At 38.5% G+C, this 21,018-nt stretch overlaps 1 pseudogene; it reads right to left on the bottom strand.

Annotated features, from left to right (window-relative positions):
- Window positions 1-20,111: 20,111 nt before the first annotated feature.
- Window positions 20,112-21,018, bottom strand: part of LOC109081335 — a 30,888-nt pseudogene continuing 29,981 nt past the window's right edge.

Below are 21,018 nucleotides of genomic sequence, written 5' to 3'. Positions count from 1 at the left end.
ATAGTAGAGCATGAGTGGAATTGTTCCTCAGGGGATCTATAGCGCACTATATCTGATGCGATACTGTAGCATGGTTACAATTTTATCTCTAATAGTATCGATCTTGGAATTAAAGTAGTTCATAAAGTCATTACTGCTGTGTTGTTGGGAAATGTCAATGCCTGTTGGTGCTTTATGTTTCATTAATTTAGCCACTGTATTGAATAAATACCTGGGGTTATGTTTGTTTTATTTTAAAAGAGACAAAAAGTAATCAGATCTAGCAGTTTTTAATGCTTTTCTGTAGGATAGGGTACTTTCCCGCCATGCAATACAAAATAGCTCTAGTTTTGTTTTCTGGTCTCTTTAGGGCATGAGTGTGCTCATTATAACACAGTGTCAAACTGTTTCCTTAACCCTCTGGAGTCGGCTAACACGGATACGCATTTTGAGGCAAATTCCCATGATAAGACTGAAAAGAACTTAAATTACACTTTCAGTTTTGATCATACTGATAAAAGCAATACATCAAACGAATCTGTAAAGGGTCTACTTTTAATTGTATACACACATGATATCAACAAAACTTTGTGCATTTATAAAATAAAGAAAACAAACAGAGTGCGCTGTCTGCAGCCTTGGTCTGCGGTGATCTTTATTTAGAAACGCGTCATTGAAATGAACTGTAACTCAGTGAATACTCAACACAGAGACATGAGAGATATATCTATAGAAAGCTGTCTACTTTTAAACTAAGCAAGTGCTACCAAACACAAATATTCTTTGATAAAGTAATCAACATGAAAACAACGCGATGCCCAGTCTTTCACATATCCCTTCATTATATCTAATACGACCACGCCCACGCGCCGAGCGCGCTATTGTTATTATAAGCATCCACGTGAAGCTCGCGGCAGGTAACCGCCCTCATCAGACTGCACTTCACATTTTTTAAATGTTACTGTTTGCTTCGCGCTGAGATGAATAAGACATAATTCACCTCAATAAGACTGCTGAGAGGAATAAGATTTGGATTACCTCAGAAAGAAGAACGAAGCGGCTTGATATTACTAATCTCAAATCATACAAAAAACAAATATTAATCTACTTGTATACGTTTTAATATAACTTGTACACATTTTACTAGTTAGACTTCTTCCAAACTAGAATTCCTGACTAAATGTATAATCAGGTGAAACATTATGAAGTTTCATTTACATCATCTCAATGTTTCACGATGCCAGGACGTTTTTTTTTTTTATGTTCTATAACATAGACAGCTCTGGTGTAAATATTTTGAATGTATTATACCCCGTCATTGGTGTTTGCCATCGTCTGTGGTAAAAAAAGTTTATCAAGTAAGCTGTAAATATCACTGACAACAAATGTGCTTTGTGGTAATTCTGTTCTTTTTTCCCTATAAATTACTAATAGTATCAGGGATCATCACAATAATGTTAATAATGCAGTTTATTTGCATAAACAGCATGCTTACTTTTTTTATTTCAGATAAATAATAACCTGTTGCAAAGCGAGCAAATGCAAATAAGCAGCCCACTCAGGAACCTGGAACACAGCTAAGACCAAGCAAGGCACACACTCCCATCTCTTCAAAATCTCTTCAAAAAAGTATGTCCTTCAGAGCACATAAACAATATACATTTTGGAAATGCCAGGTATGTGATGTTCATTTAAACATTTCAACATGACACATGAGCCTGCATTTATTTGATCCAAAATACAGAAAGTTGCATTTGCTAAAGCAATAATATTGTGAAATATTTTTACTATTTTAAATAACTGCTTTCTATTTGAATATATTTTAAAATTTAATTTATTCCTGTGATCAAAGCTAAATTTTCAGCATCATTACTCCAGTCTTACTCCAAGTGTAACAATATACACTATACCATTTATATATAAACTTATATATATAAATATTATATATATATATATATATATGTGTATATATATAAACTTTATTTAGCACACAAGTGATAAATACAATAATCATGTTAGAAACGATGCTGTTCTTTCAATTAATAAAAAAAATAATCTCTTCAAAATTAATAATAATAATAATAATAATAATAAATGTTTTTTTTTTTTGAGTAGCAAATCAGAATATTAGAATGATTTCTGAAGGATCATGTGACTGGAGTAATGATGCTAAAAATTCAGCTTTGAAAGTCAGCTTTGATTGTTCCTAATAAACTCTTTAACTGCAATCACAAGTGAATCTCAGGTTATTATTGGGGATAATTAAATATATTCTAAATAAACTACAAACATAAAAATATATACATTTATTTTGTCCTCACATTCTTTCTTGTAACTCTTCCCTCTCGGTCACATACCTGACTGAAAGGCTCATTATGCAGCTCATTATGCAGGCCTTTGTATTCTCAGGTGTGAATCACACAAATATTCATGATAGTTGACGCCTACTCGCATATATGCTTTTTTGAAACAAAAAGTGTCTTAGAAATTTTAAATCAATCTATTGTTTTCTGTGAGTGAGTAAACAAGATGATTTTCACATCATTTTGAAGCAAAAATTCTAGGCTACAAGCTCCAGGTTTTACAGTCTTGTGAACAAATTTTCTCTAGGTGTTTTATGACCTTATATCAGTGACTTCAAAATTGTAGTTTTTTTTACTAACCACGCATAAACATTGTTTTCTCAAAAACACAATCATGTACACACATGCTATTTGCATATTATTATAGCCCAGTTTGTACTGATAACAGTGTTATTAGACTTTAGCCATGTATCTATTTATAAGCAACTGAAAAAAGCACAAAAGTCAGGGGATGTCAAAACTTCTCCAGGCCCCCAAAACCCCCTAGACCTCAGAGAGAACCTAGGCGGCCACCAACCCCTATAGCGGTTATTTTTAGATAAAACCTATGCTCCCTTTCACCCTCCCATCTTTCCTCTGTAGTATCCATCTCTCTAGAGAATTTTTAGGCTGCATTAATTAGGTAAACCGGAACCGGGAACACTTCCCATAACACCGATGTACTTGCTACATCGTTAGAAGAATGGCATCTACGCTAATATTAGTCTGTTTCTCTTTTATTCCGAGGTCACCATAGCCACCAGATCCAGTCTGTATCCAGATCAGATGGTCACTGCAGTCACCCGGATCCAGTACGTTTCTAGCCCAGATGGTGGATCAGCACCTAGAAAGGACCTCTACAGCCCTGAAAGACAGCGGAGACCAGGACAACTAGATTAGCCCCAGATCCCCTGTAAAGAACTTGTCTCAGACTACCACCGGGACAAGACCATAGGAAACAGATGATTCTTCTGCACAATCTGACTTTGCTGCAGCCTGGAATTGAACTGCTGGTTTCGTCTGGCCAAAGGAGAACTGGCCCCCCCCTGAGCCTGGTTTCTCCCAAGGTTTTTTCTCCATTCTGTCACCGATGGAGTTTTGGTTCCTTGCCGCTGTCCCCTATGGCTTGCTTAGTTGGGGAGAATTCATTAACAGCGATATCGTTGACTTTATTGCAAATGATTGCACAGATACTATTTACACTGAACTGAGCTGAACGATGACATCACTGAATTCAATGATGAACTGCTTCAACTGTCATTTTGCATTATTTACAACCTGTTTTCCTAATTAATGTTGTTCAGTTGCTTTGACACAATCTGTTTTGTATAAAGCACTATGTAAATAAAGGTGACTTGACTTGACTCTAATTAGAGCAGTCTCAGTACTATGATACAGTCTAAGTCCTGACTGGAAATCCTCACAGATACCATTTTTCTCTTAAGAAGGAATATAATTGTGAGGATACTACTTTTTCTAGTATCTTGAACAAAAAATGGATATTTAAAATCGGTCTGTAATTAACTAGTTCTTTGGGGTCAAGTTGTGGATTTTTGATGAGAGTCTTAATAACAGCCAATTGAAGGTTTTGGGGACATATCCTTATGAGAATGATGAATTAATAGTCAGAAGAGGATCTATGACTTCTGGAAGCACCTCTTTAAGGAGCTGAGATGGAATAGGGTCTAACATACATGTTGTTGGTTTAGATGATTTCACAAGTCCATAAATTCTTCCTCTCCTATAGTAGAGAATGAGTGGAACTGTTCCTCAGAGGATCTATAGTGCACTGTCTGATGCGAGACTGTAGCTGCCGTCTGCATTGTTACAATTTTATCTCTAATAGTATCGATCTTAGAAGTAAAGTAGTTCATAAAATCATTACTGCTGTGCTGTTGGGAAATGTTAACACTTGTTGATGCTTTATTTTTAGTTAAATTAGCCACTGTATTGAATAAATACCTGGGCCCGTATTCATAAGGATTCTAAGAATCCTCTCAGAAAACTCTTTATTTAGCTTAAAAACTTTTACGTAGGAGTCTTAGCTTAAGAGCGATTCAGGACCGATCTGAGAGCAACTCTGAGTAAGGAAAAGACAAAAACTTTCATCTTAGTGAGGAGGCGGGGTTGACCCCGTTGCTATGTGTGACACAATCTTTTGAAGACTGTGATTGGTTGGTTGTCCAAGAAGGAAAAAAAGAGAGATTTTAAGTATAGGGTCTATTCTAATCCTTCACTTTGTATTTACATGCGTAATTTTTCCTATTTGACCATTCTCTCTCACACACACACGCACACACATTATGTGTGTGCATATAAATCCTTTTTTTTTTAATTTACCATGTTTTTATTTCCCTTAAACGTATTTGATTGGCTTAGAATGATAAAAATTGTTCCACTCTTTCCAATTGCACTGATTGCTGTCTATTTAAGTGGTGGTTTGAATGTTGATTTTAATGTATTAAACATGGAATCAAAATCAAAAAGGGCAAGAAAGCCCAACTGGACAGAGGAACAGTGTTTACTGTTAGCCCAGTTAGTGGATGAACACAAGGCCATTCTTAAAGGAAAATTTGGGCCGGGTGTCACAGCACGGGAAAAGAAGCAGACATGGGAGCATATAGCACAAACTATTAACGGTTCATTCCCCCTGCTTGTGTGCACCAGGGAAGATTGCTATATTCATAAATGCAGTTTTTTGAGCCTGCAAGGTGGAAATGTCCAGTGGAAACTAAATGAACTGCGACACAATAAGAGGTTCTGAAAGTGCTGTAATTGTTTGTGTGATCACTCTGCTTACAGAAGGTTGTGACAGACCCAAATCATCACTACTGCATTGTTGCATTTTCCCAGTTGCCAAATATCGTAATGTAGTGATTACTTTCAGTTCTGGCGCTATGGCATTTCTGCGCTGTGTCGGAGATGTTAGCGTGTCTCTAATAAGATCAGTCACAAACATGATCCCTGCACGATCTAATCTATAGCGTCTTATTAACTCCCTGTCATCCATTGTCTGCAACACATTTCTTCACCCTCTTCGTCTTTCTGCCATTTTCTCCTCTGCTAAAGAAACTCTTAAGCCTCTTAAAAGTCCTCGTCCGTGCTCCTAACAAGTTTGACCTTAAGACCTCTTTTAAGGGTTAAGATGCTTTCTGAATTACTTTTTTCTTTACTAGGATTTTTTCTTTAATTTTAAGAGTAAACGCCCACATTTCTAAGAATTTTCTTAGAATTTTGTCACTAGGAGCCACTTTTTGCATTAAGATTCTTTATGAATACGGGCCCTGAAGTTTTGTTTGTTTTCTTCTAAAAGAGATGAAAACTAATCAGATCTAGCAGTTTTTAATTATTTTCTGTAGGATAGGTTACTTTCCCACCAAGCAATACGAGATACCTCTAGTTTTGTTTTCCCCCAGCTGCACTCCATTTTCCGGGCTGCTCTCTTTAGGGTGTGAGTGTACTCATTATACCACGGTGTCAGTCTGTTTCCCTTAATCTTCCCTAAGCGTAAAGGAGCTCGCTTTGTGGTAGAAGTGATGGTTCTACTATACTTGTATCAAGGAGTAGAATTTACAGTTTTATCTATATGAAGTTTGCACAAGACTAAATAATGATCTGAGATATTATAGCTTGGCTGCATAATTTCAACACCATCAACATCAATTCCATGAGACATTATTAAATCTAGAGTATGATTTTGACAATGAGTAGGTCCTGAGACCTGTTGTCTAACCCCAATAGAGTTCAGGCCCCGTATTCACAAAACATTTTATCTTACCATTGAGAGTTCTCTTAAATAGCAGTAAAAGTTTTTAGCTAGGATTTTTTTTTCTTAAAACCTATTCACAAAGCTGCTGAGACAAAATTTTAATAAGGAATAGACAGAAGTCTTAAGCTAAAAGTAAGGGCGGGGTTGACCTCGTTGCTATGGATGATGTCAGCATACTTACTAACTATTTACACAGTGATTGGCTTATAGTCTCTGTCAGAGATTTATTCATAGAAATATTGTACAGCTCAATATTATGTTGCCATATTCAAATAAAGGTTTTAAAATAAAAATGTTAATTGCCACATTCAAATAAAGATTTTAAAATGTAGGCTAAGTGTCACTAATTAAACAAGTAGGCTTTATATTCAGCTGATTGACAGCCTCTTATATGTATGCGTCTCCTAAACAATTAGTCAATATGCATTAGGGCTGCCCTTGACTAAAGATTTTTCTGGTCGACTAGATATCGTTCATTTTAAGCATCAGTTGACTATTAGTCACACTTTTATTAATAACCAATATAAATCATAATAATGAGCCTTTAATTGCCTACATAGCCTAATAAGCACTCAAGCACATGCAAAAAAGGCTTGTAACAGCGCACCGGCAAATATAATAATTATGAATTTGTTAGGGAAAAACAGTAAGTAAACTGCATTAACGTTTTAATTTATTGTAACGTCGTAATTTATTGTTACTCTAGTGCTTTCTGTTCTCGGTTTAAGAGATGAAGCCTGCAACACTGACTCAACTCCACAGCATGTGTATGCATGTTTCATACGGATTATATAATATGAGAATATTTGTTTTCTGTTTGAATTGGTTCATTTAAAAGTTTCACTCTCTATAGATATATTTTTCACGTCTGTAATAAGACAAGCATACATGGAGTTTCAAAGTGACACGCTCAAGTTCACAGAGTCCAAGACGGCAGAAAGGGCATCATGTTTGCTTTAATTATTTTACAAAAGTGCAACATTTCATTGCTATTCTGAGTGCACACTAATAAATGTAGAGTCTTTACAGATACAAAAGATGCATCACTCTTATCTGTATGACCAAAATTGACAAAGTATTTTAAGAGCAAATGATCGCACCTGTGCCTCCATCTGTCATGCAGTAGCCCAAGCACACTACTGTTTAGCTTCCACACTCCGCTCAAACATGCACACCTTTTTTCTAGGCTAACATTAGATTGAGCTGCCATGTAAAGTTGCTACTACATACATATTTCAGATGATAAGCCACATTTGAGGTTGATGAATGTTAGGTAAGCATGTGGATGTCCTGCATTGTACTATTACCACAAAGACCAGCATATAAACAGCTTTTTAATTAGCAGAGTAGAATAATCATGGCTGATAGTAAGACATGCAAACATCCTGGTCTCCGCATCCTGGTCTCCGCTGTCTTTCAGGGCTGTAGAGGTCCTCTCTAGGTGCTGATCCACCATCTGGTCTGGATACTTACTGGATCCGGGTGACTGCAGTGACCATCTGATCCGAATACAGACTGGATCTGGTGGCTATGGTGACCTCGGAATAAGAGAGAAACAGACTAATATTATTGTAGATGCCATTCTTCTAACGATGTAGCAAGTACATTGGGTGTTATGAGAAGTGTTCCTGGTTCCAGTTGACCTAATTAATGCAGCCTAACAATAAACAGCCTTTTAATTAGCAGAGTAGAATAATCATGGCTGATAGTAAGAGATGCAAACATAAAAGAAAAGCAAACTGGACGCAAGAAAAGCTATATATTAAGGATATGAATCAAACATTTGGAGTTAGGATAACCTCCAAACCAAACCAACCCATTTTTTTTTCTAAACTGTTAATATTCAGAGGAAGATTGCTGGCAACAGCCATTTTAGGATATTTCAGATTTGGTCGTAGTGATTTAGTCCTCTTCACTACTCCTAACGTTTCACAGATTTAGGAGCTAATTTTAGCACTAAAATGTTTTGTGAAATACTCTTAGAGCAAAAATTTAGGAGTCCAAAATTTAGGACTGACACGCCCACTTTTTTTTAACATTTTCTCCTAAATCGTCAAGTTGGGAGCTTATTTTAGCTTTAAGATGTTTTGTGAATATGGGCCCAGAATGTCTATGAATGCTGATCCCAATGCAACTTTTTAATTATCAACATGGATATTAAAATCACCAACAATTAAAACTTTATCTGCAGCCAGCACTAGTCAAGTCATCTTTATTTATATAGCGCTTTAAACAAAAAAGATTGCGTCAAAGCAACTGAACAACATTAATTAGGAAAACAGTGTCAAACAGTGTCAATAAAGCAAAATTGTTATAAATTGAAGCAACACCTCCCCCTTTACCTTTCGGACGTGGCTCATGTTTATAACAGTAATCTTGGGGTGTAGACTCATTTAAAATAATGTAATCATCAGGTTTTAGCCAGGTTTCTGTCAAACCTAGCACATCTAGATTATGATCAGTGATCATATTATTTACAAAAAGTGCTTTCGTAGAAAGGGACCTGATATTCAATAAGCCAAGCTTTATCATTTGTTTATCCGTATTGCATCTGTTTTTTATTTGTTGAACCTCAATTAAATTGTTACTCTTAAATTGGTTTGGACGTTTTTTGTATTTTCTAGCCTGGGGAACAGACACAGTCTCTATAGTGTGATATCTAGGTGAAAGAGTCTCTATGTGCTGAGAATTAACTGACTTCTGTGACGTGAGGCAGCTAGCAGACGGTCGGGTTTAGCCAGTCTGTCTGCTTCCTGACCTGGGCCCCAGTTAGTCAAGTACAAACTCTAAGACTATGTGCCATATTTCTAGAAAGAAGAGTGGCACCACCCCAGGAGGGATGAAGACCATCTCTTTTCAACAGGTCAGGTCTGCCCCAGAAGCTTGTCCAATTGTCTATGAAACCTATGTTATTCTGCGGGCACTACTTAGACATCCAGTCATTGAGTGATGACAATCTGCTATGTATCTCATCACCACGGTAAGCAAGGAGGGGACCAGAGCATATTACAGTGTCTGACATCATGCTTGCAAGTTCACACACCTCTTTAATGTTATTTTTAGTGATCTCCGACTGGCGAAGTCGAACATCATTAGCACCGGCGTGAATAACAATCTTACTGTATTTATGTTTAGCATTAGCCAGCACTTTTAAATTTGCTAAGATGTCAGGCGCTTTGGCTACCGGTAAACATTGGACTATGGTGGCTGGTGTCTCTATTTTCACATTCCGTACAATAGAATCGGCAATAACTAGAGAACTTTTATCAGGTTTCACAGTGGGTGCATCAGAGTGGGGAGAACCTGTTTAATGTTTTGATCGGAATGGAAGAGCGGTGTTTTGACCCGCGACTATGCCGCCTCACAGTCACCCAGTTGTCCTGCTGCAAAGGCCCTGTTACCAGAACCGAACAATGTACAGTACTCCCTGAGCTAGACGCATCCAAAGCCGTATCTAGAGCCCTCACATTCTTACTGTCCTCAATTAAAGTTTGGATGCGTGTCTCTAATTCTGAAATCTTCTCTGTCAGCCTAACTATTCCCTGCATTTATCACATGTGAATCCCTCGTCACCGACAGAGATAGATAAACTATACATGTGGCAAGTAGTGCAAATAACAATAGCAGGAGAAGCCATTACTCACCGTGCTTGATGAAAGATTCTTACCACAGTTGTTTGATGAACTTGTGAAAACCGGAGAGAGAGAGAGGAGGAAAGAAAACAGCGATAGGCACGAATGGAAATGCTAATGACAAGCTAACGAGTGCTAACGCGATGCAGGTGCACTGCACTCGCGGATTTAAAAATAAAAGTAAACGATCAAATTAATCAGATTAGATTGATAGTTAATATCAGAAATATGGTGGGAATTAAGTTATATTTTATCACTATACAGTAGCCAGTACAAACATCACAGGGTATTTATCATTAACACTTGTTTCTCTTGACAATGTTATATGAAGCACCATTACTTCAAACGAGTTATACTTGAAGCCCACCCTCTGAGAAATACTGAAAACATTGTTATAAATTGAAGCAACACCTCCCCCTTTAACTTTTGGACGTGGCTCATGTTTATAACAACAATCTTGGGGGGTAGACTCATTTAAAATAATGTAATCATCAGGTTTAAGCCAGGTTTCTGACAAACAGAGCACATCTAGTTTATGATCAGTGATCATATCATTTACAAAAAGTGCTTTCGTACAAACTCTTACACTATGTGCCATATTTCTAGAAAGAAGAGCGGCACCACCCCAGGAGGGATGAAGACCATCTCTTATCAACAGGTCAGGTCTGCCCCAGAAACTCCTCCAATTGTCTATGAAACCTATGTTATTCTGCGGGCACCACTTAAACATCCAGCCATTGAGTGATGACAGTCTGCTATGTATCTTGTGGAGTCGTCTGCCGCTGATCTGAAGAAACACACTCAGTCTGGGGGTTTCATTTCCAGATGAAAATACTTTATTTCAAGGAGAATAAAGCCGAGAGATCTTTGCAAAGAATATCTCCCGATTCTTATGTGGCTTCTCCTTTTATATGCTTTTTGTTTATACAGGGTGAGGAGTGTTCGATATATTTCATAGAGTTTTCCTTATGTATACAATTTGATTCCTCCCTAGAGAGAAGGGGCCCCCAAGACTTGTTATGGTATGTTTCCAGATGTTTCTCATCTGAAGGTCTGGACTATTCTGCCAGGCAGGCTCTTTCTTTTTGCACACAGTAGGGCTGCACGATTAATCGCATGCATTTGTCATGCGTGTCTCATCAGTAAAGCTGGTTCCGTGATTAGCGGTAAATATCCGTCACCTGTTTTCAAATGCACCAGGAGTTCATACACAGAGCCGTAGTTCACTGACAAGCTACGCAATATCGTGTTCATAATCGAATGCGATTAATCTCAATTATGAACAGAATATTGCGTAGCTTGTCAGTGAACTACGGCTCTGTGTATTAACTGCCGCTCCCGTTTGAAAACAGGTGACAGACATTTACCGCTAATCACGGAACCGGCTTTACTGATGAGACACGCATGACAAATGCATGCGATTAATCGTGCAGCCCTAGCACACAGGCTATATGATTAAAATGCAATAATAACTGTATATATAAACAGCTAGATTCATCTTGATTATACTTGATTAATAAAAATCTTATTAATAAAAATCTTCCACAATCTCATCACCACGGTAAGCAGGGAGGGGACCAGAGCATATTACAGTGTCTGACATCATACTGGCAAGTTCACAAACCTCGGTAATGTTATTTTTAGTGATCTCCGACTGGCGAAGTCAACCATCATTATTGCCGGTGTGAATAACAATCTTACTGTATTGTCATTTAGCATTAGCCAGCACTTTTAAATTTGCTAAGATGTCAGGTGCTCTGGCTCCTGGTAAACATTGGACTATAGTGGCTGGTGTCTCTATTTTCACGTTCCGTACAATATAATCATCAATAACTAGAGCACTTTCATCAGGTTTCTCAGTGGCTGATCGAAACGGTAGAGTGGTGTTTTGACCCGCGACTATGCCGCCTCACAGTCACCCAGTTGCCCTGCTGCAGAGGCGCTGTTACCAGAACCGAACAATGTACAGGACTCCCTGAGCTAGTCTCATCCAAAGCGGTATCTAGAGCCCTCAAATTCTTACTGTCCTCAATTAAAGTTTGGATGTGTCTCTAATTCTGAAATCTTCTCGGTCAACTATTTTCCTGCATTTATCACATGTGAATTAGGGATCGACCGATATGCATTTTTCAGGGCCGATGCCGATACCGATTATTACAGATCAAGGAGACCGATAACCGATATTTTGAACCGATATGTGTCTAGTGTAAAAATGAAAATTAATGTCAAAATTAAGAATAAAAAGGTCTCTGACAAAGACTCTCTTTAAATTATTTTAACACATCTTTAATTCTGAGAAACTGTTCATAATAACAACATTAATATTAATAATAACAACAAACATAAAAAGTGCTGGGAGCATCCATCAGCAGCATTCTGTAAACTAAGTAAAACTTGCATCCATCAGCACCATCCTATAAACAAAGTAAAACTTAAAGCAAATTTAAACAGCGACAAATGAACAAATATTGGAAAATAAATGTAATCTCTCTCTCTCTCTCTCTCTCTTTCTCATATATATATATATATATATATATATATATATAGATATGTGTGTGTGTGTGTGTGTGTGTGTGTGTTATATTTAGCGTTTTATTTGCAACCCAGAATTGCATTAAAATCACACACAACCCATATTGTAATAGTGTTTTTTTTTTATTTTTGATGTGTAAAATGTTTGTTTGACTGTTTATCACGGCGATAATACTAGGAAGTATACAGGACAGCGTCATCCAGAAACGTGCAATGTGAGATTATTGACAATTTACGTTATTAGCATAGGGTTATTATTAGCAGGGTGCGATTTGTGAAATAAACAGAGGGGGGGATGCTTTTGAAAAATTGTATGAAATGTTTTTAATACGACGGAAATTGTATTTAGTGTGATCTCAGTTTAATAAAAAACATTGTAAGCCTAAGTTAGGCCTATTAATTGTAATGATTTAATGTCCACGGTTATTCAAACAACAAATTACATTGAGAAAGCGAGCAAAGAACACAACGGAGCTTTTTGAAACTCCGAATCAGTTAAAACCATTGCGTCGCAAAATGATTCACTGTTTCGATGCGCTTCAATCGGATCGCGTATCGCGAATCATTTGATTCAGATCTGGACGTCAGAGCGGGTTTGAATGATGTTTTTATCCCCACCGGGGATAAAAGTTATTCAGCAGAGGCAGGGATGCATAGACCAGAAGGGGGGAAATCCCCCCCATCAAATCGCATGCCCGGCTAATGGTTATTAGTCAAATGAGAGAGCGCGGCCGCGGAGATAACTAAATCAGGAATAGGGAGCTCGCGTCGCGTCAGGGCGTCAGAGCTCGCGCTTGATGCCCTTTCAGCTCTTCAAAATTGCATAATGGTAATTCTGAATCTGTATGATAAATTATTTTCAATTATTTTCATTCTTAGTCACAATCATGTTAGAATAAAGCAATATTTCTCCAAATATGCGCATTTTTTTTGACTAAGAGCCCTAACGGAACGGACGCTGTTCAGTGAAGCTATGTGAACAACACAAAAAAAAAAACCCGCAGCAGACGTGAGTGAATTCATTCGTGTTGATAATCTATTCACAATATAACGTTAAGTTGGCCGAATGGTGAGAGAAGTAGGTTTTAGTTTCACTATCTCAGCACTGATGTGATGATCCGTTAAAACATATCACTGCAATGACGGACATTGACCGGGAATTCACAGTATAATAACTGAACGGGGCTTGTCATCATAAATCGATTATATTTAGGTGTTTTGCAACTTCAGTGTAGTGATTTATTGCAACTTCAGGAACGTTTACTGCATTCTTACCTTCGAGAGATAACTTAAACCCCTTTCACACTGCACGTCGGACCCGGCAAATTGCCGGAACATTGCCGGGTCGACTTCTGTGTGAAAGCAAACCCGGATTGAACCCGGGTCGGGGACCTAGTAACATTGCCGGGTTCAGTCCCGAAACAAGTGCTGTGTGAACAAAAGCCAGATCTAATGCCATGTCGCAGTGATGACGCGCGTTATCGCGCGACTCTTTTACCGTGTTTGGAAGGCAGATCAACGTTCGCGATGAAACAAATATGTGCAAACTGTAGCGAAGCAGAGATCAGTTAGTTCCTTACTTTCCGCGCTGAAGCTGAGATTGTTCGCCAGCTTCATTGAAAGGTAACGTGCCTAGCGTTTTCGACTCGTACAATACACGTCACACCCTGATATCACGTGTCTTTACGGGACCTTTACGGGTTGTGTGTGAACCGGTGTGAACGCACGCACATATTCCGGGTAATCACTGGCAGTGTGAAAATGCAAAATCTAGCGACCCGGGTACAAATGCCGGGACACATTACCCGTGTATTTGCCGGAATCGCAGTGTGAAAGGGGCTTTATTGATGTGTGATGATGATCACTGAAGCAGCTCCTCTGCTTTCGAGCGGAACATTTTCCAGCCGCGCCAGCCGTATTGATTGGCCAGGCTCGTGACTCCCAACAAATCAGACGGACGATGGGCGGGGCTTAGTCTAGGCCACAGAGCGGTGCGCTCTGACTGAGGTGGCTGGATCAGTGCCAGATCGCGCATTTCAAAATAAAATGGTTTTATCGGCAAATCGGTTTTGAAAATGGCCGATGCCGATAACAATAAAAATGCTTAATATCGGCGCCGATAATCGGCCACGCCGATAATCGGTCGACCCCTAATGTGAATCCCTTGTCGCCGACAGAGAGAGATAAACGATACATTTGGAAAGCGGTGCAAACTACAATAGCAAGAGAAGCCATTAATGATTCTTACCACAATTGTTTGATGAACTTGTGAAAAAACGGAGCGAGAGAGAGAAAAAAAGAAGAAAAAAGAAAACGAAAACAGCAATAGGCACGAATGGAAATGCTATTGACAAGCTAACTGGCTAATGAATGCTAACACGCTGCAGGTGCGCTGCACTCGCGGATTTAGAATAAAAGTGAACGATCAAATTAATCAGATTATGTTGATAGATAATACCAGAAATATGGTGGGAATTAAGTTATATTTTATGACGATGATGAAATAAACAAAGAGTGATAGTAAGATAGAGATTCTACAGAAAAAGAAAGCTACACGGAGCTACGATCACAAACCTGCACAAACTCCAGTAGTGGCAGCAGTAGGGGACAGCAAGTGAATGTTAATGAGTGAGTCATTGAGATTCAACCGATTTATTCAAATGGCTGATTCATTCAATTAGTAAACACTGTCCATCGCTCAGAGACTCAAACCAGTGCTGTGATCGTTGTTTGGAACTATTCTTGTTGGTAAAGTTAAGCAAAAACAGGCAACATTGTGTCTAAAATGTAATTTACTTAATGCTAACTTTGTTAAACTTGTAGAAAATTATTATTAGATTTGTTATTGTGCTGATATCTGGAGGAAAAATGGCACTCTTTGTTTGATATAGATTAACTATATTAAATTATACAAATATAAATAAAACATATAGAGGCATTTTTGCCATCTACAATTTAGAATGCCTTGAATTTTGAGTTTTGATAGACTAATAAATCACGTGCTTGCACTCTCTGTGTGCGATTTCATGATACACTCAATAATGTAAGATAGCAAATCATTTCAACAACACTTACCATATTATCACAGAAGATATACTTTATATCGCACACCCCAGACTCGACTTAAAAAAAGTAAAAAATGAAATCATCTGTGGTTGTGCGCACACTTGTTTAGCAAAAGTGTTTTTTAGGAGTCTAAATTGCAAACGCTAGACCACTGACTCGTCAAACCTGCTTTCCTGCAGTCTGTGTTCTTCCAACTTTATTTTGTAGTAAGTAACGAATATGCTTCGAGGAAATGTAACGAAGTGAAAGTATGCATTTTAATTAGGAAATGTAGTGGAGTAAAAGAGAAAGCTGACAGAAGTATAAAAATTCAAGTAAAGTACAGATACTCACAAAAACATACCCAAGTACTGTAACAAAGTATTATTACTTCGTTACATTACACCACTAGCAATAAATACCATTTTGGTGCTCTTTAATGTGGTGTGATAGATCGCTGTAGCCACCTCAGATCAAGAAGATCCGCAAAGTGCATGTGAACTGATCATCTCTTTTGCTTCAGGCTACTACTACCTGTGCTTAATCAAACGCATAGCAAAATACCTGTTGACAGTTTTATTTTTGTTCTGGAGGCTGATGATCCCGTGCTCGGCTTAACTCAGGATCAGGAGCCCTCCGCAGGCTTAGCTCGGGAACAGGGCTGACACTGGAGCAAACTCTGGGGCCTGGGCCAACACTGGAGCGAACTCTGGGGCTGGGCCGACATTGGAGGGTGCTCTGGAGGAGCGGGCACTTGAGAGCACTCTGGAAGTTGCTTACGAGGAGTGGGCACTGGAGTGAGTTTAGGGGCTGGCAGGATTGCCACATTAACATCCGGTGGGCTTACCACATTAACGTCCAGTGGGCTTGCTATATGAATGGCCAGTGAACTTGACTCGGGACTGCCAGTGGAGGGGTTCGGGATCGGAGACTCTCCAGACACCGGATGACTGTCTCCTTCCAGTCGAGTTCGGTGGTGTCTGGGAGCTCAGCGGGATGATGGAACGTCAGTCCAATGCGGAACAGAATCATGAGGGTTTCCTCCTCGAGGGAGCTGGCGAGGGCAAGCGGCACAAACACCCTCACATAACTGACTGGGTCAGAGCTCGCCTGAGCTATGGTGATAAACATCGCTCGTTCCTCCATTTCAACAGAGAAACAAACCGGGAGAAAGAAACACTTGAAAAAAAAAAAAAAGCGGGGGGGGAGGGGGGGGGGTTTTCTGTAGGTGCCGCTTACTTTCTGTATTTGTCCGGTATTCTGTCATGGTTTTCTGTTACGGTGCGGGAATACGGGGCGAGGAACGAGGAGACTAGGAGACCAGTAGTACATCAACAAGGAATTTATTCACATCAGGGGGAATCACACATAGCACAAGGAGTAGACATTACCAATACCGGACGAACACTAACTGAAAGGACTGGGGCTTTTGAATATAGGATAACGAGGGACTAAGGAGACACACCTGGAAACAAAACAAACAGGGAACACCTGGAATGAAATCAATAAACAACATGAGGAGCAAACCACACTCAAAACATGGAACAGAGTCTGACACATACAGTGAGAGAGGTTCAAAGACACCAACAGAGGATACAGGGACAATACTCGACCAGAGACAATGGACAGATGAGGGCTATAAATACCAAACATTATGGGTCACATGACACAATCCAACCAATGAGAACCAAGACACATGACTTAAAATACAAGAGGGCAAAGAAACCACATGACTATACAGGAACCATGACTATGACAAAATAAAATACATGAGAACAATGAACATGAAACCAAACCCAAAACCCATGTTACACTTACTATCAGCTGTAGTCTGTTAATTTCCAGTCTGTTAATTAAAAGGCTGCTTATATGCATATCTGCTTATTGTTTATGAGATGCAGACATGTAAGAAGCTAGCAATTAGCTGAAAATAGATACTTGTTTAATTAGTGACACTTAGGCTACACTTGAAAAACTTTATTTGAATATGGCAACAATTTTATTTTAAAAACTTTATTCGAATATGGCAACATTTATATTTTAAAAACTTTATTTGAATATGAAAATTTGGTACCACTTTGGTAACACTTTAGTATTGGGACCAATTCTCACTATTAATTAGTTGCTTATTAGCTTGCCTATTTCTAGCATATTGGCTGTTTATTAGTGCTTATAAAGCAATATTCTGCATGACCATATTCTACATCCACAATCCTACCCAATACCTAAACTTAACAACTACATTACTAACTATTAATAAGCAGCAAATAAGTTTATTGAGCGAAAAGTCGTAGTAAATGGTTTGTGAATAGAGAGAATTGGACCTTAAAATAAAGTGTGACCAAATCTTTATTTGAATATGGCAACATGATACCTCGTTCTACAATATGTGTATGATTAACTGACTGACAGAGACCCTTCCCCTCTTAGCCAATCACTGTGGGCATAGTTAATAAGCTTGATAACATCATCCATAGCAACAAGCTCAACCCTGCACTTTCTCTTAGCTTAAGCTTCTTTTAGCTTCTTCCAATTCCTTAGTAAAAGTTGCTCTCAACAGCTTTATAAATAGGTTTTTACCTATACGAATAGGAAAGTCTTACCTAAGAACTTTTACTGCTATTTAAGCCACAGGAACTTTCCCCAGAAACTTGGGACTTTGGGCCGGTACTCCGTGTGTTTCCATCGCAGGAACCAGGATCTAAATAAAGTTTGGGGTAAAAATGTGCCCCTCAGAAAGTGCCTGCTCACGAGGTAGTACTTTTTCAAAGGTCCAGAACTTTTGGGGGTGGGACTTGAGCACTAAACATGCTGATTGGCTGAGTTCACACATTGTATTTCAACCACCATATCTGCATTTTTTTTTTTTTTAAATATTACTGTTGTTGTGTCATGAAATGTAGTTTTCAAAATATTTCAGGCGAGAATGTAGTTGTTTAAAACTCAAATCTGCAGTTTATTTATAAAGATAGCACCTATTTGAAAATGTGCTTCGCCGATTTCGGAGACGTGAGCTCCACACGATCACCGGGTGCTCAGTGCTCATGTTTCCCGACGGAGCAGCCTCAACTCAGCTAGTCCTTCTGACGCTGGCTCTGATGTCTCTGTAGTGGTTAATCATAAGATATCATTTCTTTTGGGTAAATCTAACAGGTAATCTTTGGTCTTTATTCTATTAATCTATTAATATGCTAAAATGAAAAGAGGCAATACAATACTGTTTGATTTAATATTTTGTTTCATTGTAATATACTGTATGTACGTTCCCTCAACTACGTCTGTGGCTATTAATATTTTTTAAATGAAAAAGAAAAGAGGCAGTGGTGTTTTCATCATATTTCATCTTATTGTAAATACAGTGAGGAAAATTACAGTAGCCAAGGCGAGCTGACTGACTCGGATTACCAGACTTCCCAGACAGCAAGCAGTGTCGGCCCAGATCCGGCCCACATCTGCCCTACATGGATTTCACATGGGGCAGATATGGGCTGTATCTGGGCCAAAATTACGTTGCTGTCTGGGTTGCGTCCGTGGGAGTTCACACTCCCGAGTCGAACTTGCGAAGTCTGAACTACAGAGGATGCAAGTCCGAAATTTGTGTACTTGGTTATTGAGAAACGCGCGCAGACCTAAACCAACAAACTATTTAAAGCTGCTTTTCCACTGAAATTATCTACAACTATTTGTCCCAGAGATGTTTTTCCCAGGAACTTTTTCCCCCAGACCTGTTCCTGTCTGCGTTTCCATCGTGGCCTAAAGTACCGAGAAGATTAGGTATGATATCAAACACCACTGCCTCTTTTCTTTTTCATTTAAAATAATAATAGCCACAGAAATGTAGTTGAGGGAACGTACATACATTACTATGATACAAAATATTATATCAAACAGTATTGTATTGCTTAATTTTCATTTAAGCAGATTAATAGAATAAAGATTAATGTTAGATTTACCCAAAACAAATTATATCTTATGTTTAACCACTACAGAGACATCAGAGCCAGCTGCAGAAGGACTAGACGAGTTGAGCACTGAGCGCCCGGTGATCGTGTGGAGCTCACGTCTCTGAAATCGGCAAAGCACATTTTCAAATAGGCGCAGTCTTTCTAAATAAACCGCATATATGAGTTTTAAACAACTACATTCTCGCCTGAAATACCTTGAGAACTACATTTCATGACACAATAACAGTAATATTTTAAAAATGTATGCGAATATGGTGGTTGAAATACAATGCTGCGTGAACTCAACCAATCAGCATGTTCAGCGCCCAAGTTCTGCCCCCAAAAGTTCCGGACCTTTGAAAAAGTACAACCTTGTGAGCAGGGACTTTCTCAGGGGCAAATTTTTACCCGGAACTTTATTTAGATCCTGGTTCCTGCAGTGGGAACTCACAGAGTACCAGGCCAAAGTTCCTGCGGTGGAAACAAGGCTTTAGATGAACACTTATGCTAAGATAAAATGTTTTGTGAATACAGCCCCTTATGTCCTGTCAGCTGATGTATGTGCAAAACCATCAGCGAGTATCTAAACTGAGAATATAGAGTGTCTGAACACATTCTCTTCAAATAAAGTTGAAGTAGTCATAAAAAAGCATTAATTTCCAAACAATTGTAAGTATTCTCAAGTCATTTTGATAGAGTGATACAACAGCTAAACCTTTTTTAACAATTAAATATATATATATATATATATATATATATATATATATATATATATATATATATATATATATATATATATATATATATATATATAAAAAAAGATTTATATCATTAATCCTCAGAAAAATACTCACTCACATACAGTATATTGATGCAATTTGTATTATTGTCCATGGCTACATGCACACAGTCAGTAATTGGTAAGAAAAGCCTGAGGATCTGACTCAATGACAATAAAAGAATTTTGTTACCTTGAGATACCATAACATCTCACTGTTGCTGATTTATCATGCAGCTCAAAGATGCAGTATCACATTATTTGTATAACCATTGTATCAATTATTTTGTTAAATCAGAAAGTTTTGCTGTTCCCCAAACATTAAACCCAGGATAGAGCGGCTGAGTGAATGTGGTCTGGACTGTGTGGATGAGGTTCATTGTGTCAGAGACGCTGTAGAAGGACAGAGTTCCTGCTCTGTGATCCACATACACTCCTATTCTCCTGCAGCTGGGGGGAACAGGGAGTTCAATAGTTTGGTTGTTGTGAGAGAATGAGAATTTGCAGGAACAGCAGAACAAACTCCAGGACTGATCATTAGATCCAAACCAACACTCATTTAAAGATCCCTTCCTGCTGATGCTCTTATATGACACTGATATATACACACCATCACTTCCTCTCCACTCAACCTCCCAGTAACAACGTCCACTCACACTCTCTCTACACAACACCTGAAGGCATCCATCAAATCTGTCCGGATGATCAGGATACGGCTGAGGTTTGTAAGTGCAAGTCACCACTCTGTTCCCCTCAGACAGACGGAGGAGATTATACACAGTGTTTGGATCCAGAGTGAACTGTTGGGAATCTGTTGAAGAAAAATAAGAGTTATGAATTTTAAACTGGACAGAGGATTGTGAATTTAAATTGTCCTAATTCTGAGGGTTTTCTATAACCACTTTCTTGTCTCAACTTAACTTTCATTTAAATTGAAGACAAAAGCCCCAAAAATAAACTCAAGAGTTTAGAGGACGTCATGTTTATGTTCTGAGGA

Source organism: Cyprinus carpio, chromosome B19 (assembly GCF_018340385.1).
Source record: "Cyprinus carpio isolate SPL01 chromosome B19, ASM1834038v1, whole genome shotgun sequence".
Lineage (NCBI taxonomy): Eukaryota > Metazoa > Chordata > Actinopteri > Cypriniformes > Cyprinidae > Cyprinus > Cyprinus carpio.
Note: the sequence above shows the minus strand (reverse complement) of the source record. Positions and strands in the feature narration are given on the sequence as shown.